The sequence below is a fragment of the Sciurus carolinensis genome, unplaced genomic scaffold (genome assembly GCF_902686445.1).
Source record: "Sciurus carolinensis unplaced genomic scaffold, mSciCar1.2, whole genome shotgun sequence".
Taxonomy (NCBI): domain Eukaryota; kingdom Metazoa; phylum Chordata; class Mammalia; order Rodentia; family Sciuridae; genus Sciurus; species Sciurus carolinensis.
This window is the reverse complement of record NW_025920184.1, coordinates 278823-286432: the sequence shown is the minus strand read 5'-3', so window position 1 is coordinate 286432 and position 7610 is coordinate 278823. Positions and strand designations below refer to the sequence as shown.

Genomic DNA, 7610 nt, shown 5'->3' with positions numbered 1-7610 from the left:
ATTCTTTCTTGAATCTTGATGTTCATTTCATAATTCACCTTAGATGGATTCTAATAATTGAGTCCTTCACCCAATACCTGATTTCTCTTCACAGGTTTTGATCCAGTCTTATCATGTTCTATGGTTTATGTTGGAATAAATCTTCTACTTACTCCTCTTAATTGCACTTGTAGTTCTGTGTCCATGCACTCCATCTCCAAATAATTGGATGCTTCCTAGTTCTTTGCCCTCTCCTAATATATTCCTAGGCAGCTGTAACACTGTGTGATAAAGTAGAAGGGACAAAGCAATGGGTTAGGTAAATCAGTGACTTGAATCCTGACCATTTACTAACTGGCTTTTACCAGTATTTCCACCAACAAAATGGAATTCATAACATGTACACCAGCATGTTATTATGAAAGTGGAATGAGGTAAAAAGGACAGTGGATCATGAAAACTTTGGAAACTGTGTTTGGTATATGCACAGGCTCTGGTCATTTGTTTCTCTTTGCTTAAATTTCAGTTGTACCAGTAGGACTGGTCTGTTTCAGAATCATGACGGTGGCATTTAAATGTGAATGGTTGAAATGCCCCCCAAAATCTCAGGAGTGGGCTTAGAGAATGTGTATTTTGTATTCCCTAGGAGAGTTTCATGGTACAATAAAGATGGAGAATTTCTACTCCTTGGAAATGTCCTGCACTCATATGTCCTGGTAAAGAGATTCATAGACACATAATGTTTTATCCTATGGAATGAGTTGTTCTAAGAACAATAAAAACCAGGCTCATTATGATACCAACAATTTTATTGACTGAAGAGAGATAATATACTTGCAGTAAGGAGGTGTATTACTTCCCAAAGGGCTTCCTTCACTGTCCATGGTAGAGGTTAACATAGTACATAAATATATTTTTCTCTGAGTTTCCTCTCGCCCCTCTTCCCTTTCCTTCTTTCTTCTCTTTCTGTACTTTTTCCTCTTTCTCTGCTTTGTTTTTTAAGGGACATCTACCTAAATATATCCATGGATTTTTAGTTCTTCTACTTTTGGTGCATTTGTGACCTCATTTACCATCTAACTCCAAGTACATTATTGTACATTTTTATTGACTTTGACCTGCACCACTCTTTGTATTTAAGTCTATTTATCATAGACTTAAAAGCAACTTTTCAACTTCCTGCTGAAAACACAAACTGCTATAATTGGGTCCGTCTTTCATAAACCAGTTCTTTATTCACATATTTGCTGATTCCATAGAGGCTGAAGCATAGTCTTATGGAAGTGAATGGCAGGAAGTAGAACTTCAGAGGAAAACTCAGTCTTAGAAATGACAATCTTTTTTTTTTTTCTTTTCAACTCATCACTATAGCTTCTTGGCTCTAGGCTTAAAGCACCATCACTTAGACTACGGCCTCTTTGCTAAGAAGATGAGAAGAGGATCATGTGCTTAAACCTTGACATTCAGGAAGGATTTGAACATAAAAGGGACATTCCAGAGGGAGGAACAAAAGTACCCACGCATAAATGACAAGATGTTGTGTTTTCCTGTAGGGAACATAGCAAACTTTAAGCCTAGCAGCATTGGATGCTTGGTGAATGAAATCATAGAAAGTAAGGAGAGAATAAAACTTTTCCTTGAATGGTTGGATAAGTCTTTTGTAAATTTACTTACCAAGTAATATAACCTTTTCTCCTGAAAGGATAGTAAAAAAAATAAATAAATCAAGGATCATGGGGTTGGAGTTGTAACTCAGTTTTAGTACACTTACCTACCATGCTCCAGACCCTGGGTTTAATATCTAGCACTGAAAGGAAAAAAAAAAAAAAAAAGACCATTGATCATTGATCATAGACAAAAGTTTTCTGGAAATAAGACAATGGAATTTTAGGCAGAAGAAATGTGTCTAATTGCAACGCTAGCAGTTAGTAGCTCCATGTTCTTGAGCACATTTAAGCTTTCAAGTTTCTCAAGTAAGGAATAGTGGCAGTGCTTAATTCATGGGTTGCTTTGAGGATTAAAGGAAATGTTAGGAAGAAGCTTTTTGTACTCTAAAGTAATACATTTTTCCTGCCTATTTGTAAAAATACAAACATTCAATTCATTCATCCCTTGATTCAGTCTTTGACTATTACTTTTTTCCTTCCCTCATTCTTGAGATGGAATGTCCTTCCACAGTCTGCTGAGAATCCCACCTCCTATATCTATTCTGGTGAGTCCTTCCTCTACACTTTGGAGCCACTGTCATCTCCTGCTATTCCCTGTGTAGGCTTAGCTAGTTTTGGAGGGGAAAACCCAGCTTTGCAATGATATCTTCAAAATTCCACTTAGATCTATAGTTTCTCTGAACCTTTGTTTCTGATTGGTGTAGGGAAGGGGAGAAAAAAAGTCCCTGGAATATTAATGAAAGGGAACAAAAGCATAAAGTAAACAACCTGATTAATATCCAGAGCAAGCGGGACAGTGGCACATGCCTGTAATTCCAGCTGACCCAGAGGCTGAGGTATGACAATTGCAAGTTTGAGACCAGTCTCAGTGATTTAAAGAGGCCCTAAGCAATTTAGTGAGACCCTCTCTGGAAATTAAAAGGAATGGGGATTTGACTCAGTGGCTGAATAACCCTGAGTTCAATCCGTGGTACCAAAAATGAAAAAAAAAAGAAAAGAAAAAAGCATATCTGTAGCACCTTGTTGAATGCAGAGTTTGCATTGTGCACAGTGTTGAATTGGAGGCTGAGAGCTTGGTCAACTTCTGAAAGCAGATGATGACGTCAGGCTACAGATCCAGTTAAGATCAAAGAAGATTTTAGATTCAGTGCCTTTAGAACTGTGGGGATGGATAAAACTATGAGGAAGAATAAGCTCACCAAGGAGAGACCAAAGTGCTGAGATCCAAGAACTTCATCAGGAGTTCCAAGGATGATCAGAAAGAAGTGAAAGATCCAGATTAATACAGTTAAGTTTTTTCTGAAGGAAATACTGCCATCATGTCTTACTCTTCTTACTGGTCCCTTGGATGCCAATAATTTGGAAATTTAAGGATGCAATAAGAATTGTTGAGCTACTTAAAATGGCATTTTAAAACTTTTTTTGTTAATATAAATAGACTTTATTGAAGTCAGTGCCTCTGGACTGAGACAGAAGATTGTGTCTACATAAGCACAAGTTGTAACATTTCACAACTTCTAAAAGGAATGTCAATAATTACAATGATCATGCATACCATGGTCGATAATCACATTTTAGAAGAATTTTCAACCATTTCTAAAGAAATGCTTATAACATTGTTATATATAGAATTACTTTCATTAAACTGCAAAACATTGATCAACTTTTCCAGTATGAGCTACAGTGTCAACACAAAGGGGAGGCATAAGTGTTTAATTTATGAAATCAGAATGGAATATTTACTGTAAAGGAAAATTAAGAAGCTTTCAAATAAAGGCCATTATTGAACCAACATGAAGAGCACAACTTGCACTTTTGAGTTCATTCATCTTTTAAAGCTGGACAGCTTTAATAACTTCAGTTGAATAACTGAAGTCTGAATAACTTTAATAACTTCAGTCTGAATAATTCAGTTCTAAGCATGGAATTCAGTACTGTAAATATTTCTTGGATTGACGTTTAGCAATAATGCGGTTCAACTGTCTCTTTGCTTCACACTGTGGGAAATTGCTCATGTCATAATATTGAGGGGCAATTTTCACCAACTATTCTGACTTGATATCTGTACATGTCTGGATGTAATTCTTCGTTGTTAGAACAAACTCATTATAAAGCACCCATTCAGGCTTGTGGTCGAGAACAGTAGAGGGGTGCAACTGAACCACTTGGTTACCTTTCACAGTTAAGTAATGCCCTGTTCGATCTAAATGTGCCACCTGCATAAAACACCCAGTAAACAAAGTTTTTCTTATGTTAATATAATATTCCCTGCTTGTAAAATCAGTACTTCTATGAGGCAAATTAAATCTGTCCATAATTTGAGATAGCTGCTGGTGTACACTGTCTGTGGACATCAGGGACCGGTAGTTAATGAAGTTGTCATAACACCACTGAACCAACCCGTGATTTTGTTGAAAAGCGTGGTAGACATTCAGCAGTGTCAGATGATCTCCATCTATGTGGGCAAATCTCATCTTGGCCTCATCTGCAGCTTTCTTGACCTCCATGGGGACTAAAAAAACACTGCAGGACTGACAACATAGCAGTAATAGATAGGACCTCATTAGAACAGTTGCAGTGACAACTTGCAATAACCATTTTAGCGAGCTGTGGATCTAGAGGGAACTCTGCCATCATGGATCCCAATTTGGTCAGATCTCCATCATCATTTAAAGCAGCCAGGTAATTCAAAAGTTCTAGGGCTCTCATCAGAGTCTCAGGAGCAGGTGGGTCCCTAAAATCAAAATGCACCAAATCATCAATACCAAGTTTCTTCAATTGTAACACAACTGATTCTAAATTGGAATGCAAAATCTCAGGATAGGTGTTATCCTGCATTTCTGTTTTATAAGCTTTTTCTGTGTAAAGTCTGAAGCATTTCCCAGGTCTGGTATGTCCAGCTCAACCAGCTCTTTGTTGAGCTGAAGCTTTACAAATAGCTGTCACTAAAAGGGATTCAACTCTGATTCGAGGATTGATACCTTCTGTTTTGCAAATCCAGGATCAATCACAAACACCACACCATCTATTGCCAATGATGTTTCTGCAATGTTAGTTGACAAAACTACCTTTCTTCCATTGCTCCATTCTGGTTTTTTTTGGAGGTGGAGGTTCAAAAATGTGTTGTTGCTGCTGGGGTGGAAGTGTAGAGTATAGTGGAATGATTTTAATGTCACCAACTTCAGGACCCAAATTATCGACCTCACACTTTATTCTTTTACAGGTTTCATCAATTTCCTTTTGACCAGTTAAGAAAAGCAGAAGATCTCCCTCCTCCTCTTCACACATATGTATCTGGATCACTGTACGAATTGCAGCTTTGAGATAATCTCTCTCTGGTTCTGGAGTCAAAAAGATCTCAACAGGATGTGTGGGGCCAGAAATAGTTAAGAAAGGACAGTTATCAAAGTAAATCTGGAATTTTCCCACATCTAGAGTAGCGCTCATAACTATAACCTTTAAGTCTGACCTTTGTCTTACAACTTCCTTTAAAACACCCATGAGAATATCTGTAGCCAGTGTCCTTTCATAAGCCTCATCAAGAATTATCACACCGTAATGCTCCAGAAGGGGATGTTCATGGCTTCACAAAGCAACATCCCATCAGTCATATACTTAAGGATGGTTTTTGCACTACTACGGTCTTCAAATTGAATGGAGTAACCAACTTCCTGGCCCAACATCACATCCATTTCATCAGCAACACTCTGAGCCACGCTCATTGTGGTCACTCTCCTGGGCTGTGTACAGGCAAGTGCTCTCTTGGGTCCTGGTAATGATCTCATATACTCCACACACCACTGTGGAATCTGTGTTGTTTTACCAGACCCAGTCTCACCAACTAGCACAAATGACTGGTGTCTAACCAGAATATATGTAAACCTATCCTTGTATTCCCAAACAGGGAGCTGAAGTCGTTTCTTTAGAATATCAGAGTATCCAGGTGTAGGGGGTAAATTGGTGAATGGATTAATGCACTGTGGAAGTGATGTGTGTCCTGCATGTCCAGTGTGTGTTGAATGAGCAGAATGTGTGGAATGTGTTGAATGAGCTGAGTGGGTTGAATGAGCTGAATGGGAAGCTTTCAGAGGTGGTAATCCCGCACTGATAAGCACAGCACTGGTTGAAGCTCTCAGTTCCTTCTCCTTTTCTTTCTCCCTCTCTCATTCTCTATCACCTCTATCCCGTTCTGGGTCTGGATCTTTGGACCTATCTTCGTGTTCCGGATCTCCATCTCAATCTTCCCCATCGTTCCGCACGCTTCTTGCCGGTGGGGTAATCCTCCCCCACGACTAACCGGTGCTGCTTGGACATCTTCACATTCTTCGACGGAGCGGTTAGGAAGGAGGAAGAAGAAAAAAGCTGGCGGCTGTATATGCACAGTGGAGGGCAGCTACTTAACTCTTGGGGATCCCCACCCCTCCCACTACAACACCCCACACCGTGCGGCCGGATCCAGGAGCTGAAATGGCGGCTGCGACGAGGCGGCATTTTAAAACTTGATTAGAATTTTTCTTAAATATTTTTTTAATTTCAAAACACTTTTGTCTATGGATATAAAAATGCATATACTGGAACTATGTTAGCACAATCAGTGGGAGGACCAGGGCACAGGTCCTGTTACCCTAAGTGATTCTCCTTATGCAAGGAAACAAATTGAGGCAGAATTACCAGTATGAATTGAGAGTCCAAATGAGTTTCCCAGGCTACCCTAAAAACTTGGTGGTTAGAAACCACAGAAATTTATTCCCTCACAGTTGTGGGGTCTAAGAATCTGAAATAAAGTTCTTTAAAATATGATATGACCTCTTTAGCCTCTAGGAGAGTATCTTGCCTTGCCTTTTCCTAGCTTGTAAAAGTTGGTAGCATTTCTTGGATTTTCTTGGTTTGTAGCTGCATTACTCTAAACTCTGACTCAATTGTTATAAAATCTTTCTCCCTCTGTGTTTCATCACCTGGTCTGAGAAGGATATTAGTTACTGGAGTTAGGTCCCAACCTAATGCATCTTCATCTTAATTAATCAGATCTGCAAACATCATCTTTCAAAATAAGGCAGCAATCCAAGGTTACAGGTGAACATAAATTGTTTGGGATACTACATATCACATTACGGAGCCCTTTATCTATCTGCCATATGCACGTGTAATATAAATAGTTAATATTTGGAGCTTTCCATGTGAGGCAAACTATATGAATATACACAATGCCTCTTTCCATCAAAGCTCCAGTTTCCATAGACACATTTATCCATTGAGTCTTATACTGGGCATGACCAATATCTGTGCATTTGAGATACTGCATAAAAAAGATATATTTTTTTCCAGGAGGTAGAATATTTTTCGGGTAGACTATCAGCAACATGCATACTGACTACAGGCATGAATTCTAAGATGTTTATGCCCTTAAGATGCCTTTAGAAGATGTGCCTGGTACTGAATCTCAGTGGTAGGCTTGCACCATCCTATAACTGTAGCTTATGGGACACTGTCAAGTTGTTATTCCATACATACCAGAGCAAACCAGAGATAATATAAACCAAGTTCCATTCTTTCAAGTGCAACAAATTTAAAATTAAATAGCAGATGGCTTCAAATGGTTTTCTGAGATCGAACCTATTAGAATAATTAGAAGAAATAATATGGCTAATACTGATAAGATTTTTGAAATGTAAATGGATGATTTTTTAAATGAGAAGGAATTCATTTAAATATATGATAACAGAGGGCTGGGGATATAGCTCAGTTGGTTGAGTTCTTGTCTCGCAAGCACAAGGCCCTGGGTTCAAATCCCCAGTAGCAAAAAAAAAAAAAAAAAAAAAAAAAAAAAAGAAATATATATATATATATATATATATATATATATATATATGACAACAGGTGAGATAGTGGATCTTGGAAAGTGTTAGTAGGTCATAAATCTTTAAAGAAGAGTTATACTCAAATCATTTTTTAATGATTTTGCAT

The 7610-nt window shown here is 38.3% G+C and overlaps 1 pseudogene; it reads right to left on the bottom strand.

The window, feature by feature from the left end:
• Positions 1-3574: 3574 nt before the first annotated feature.
• LOC124974853 (ATP-dependent RNA helicase DHX15-like) lies at positions 3575-5960 on the bottom strand (annotated as a pseudogene).
• Positions 5961-7610: the final 1650 nt, after the last annotated feature.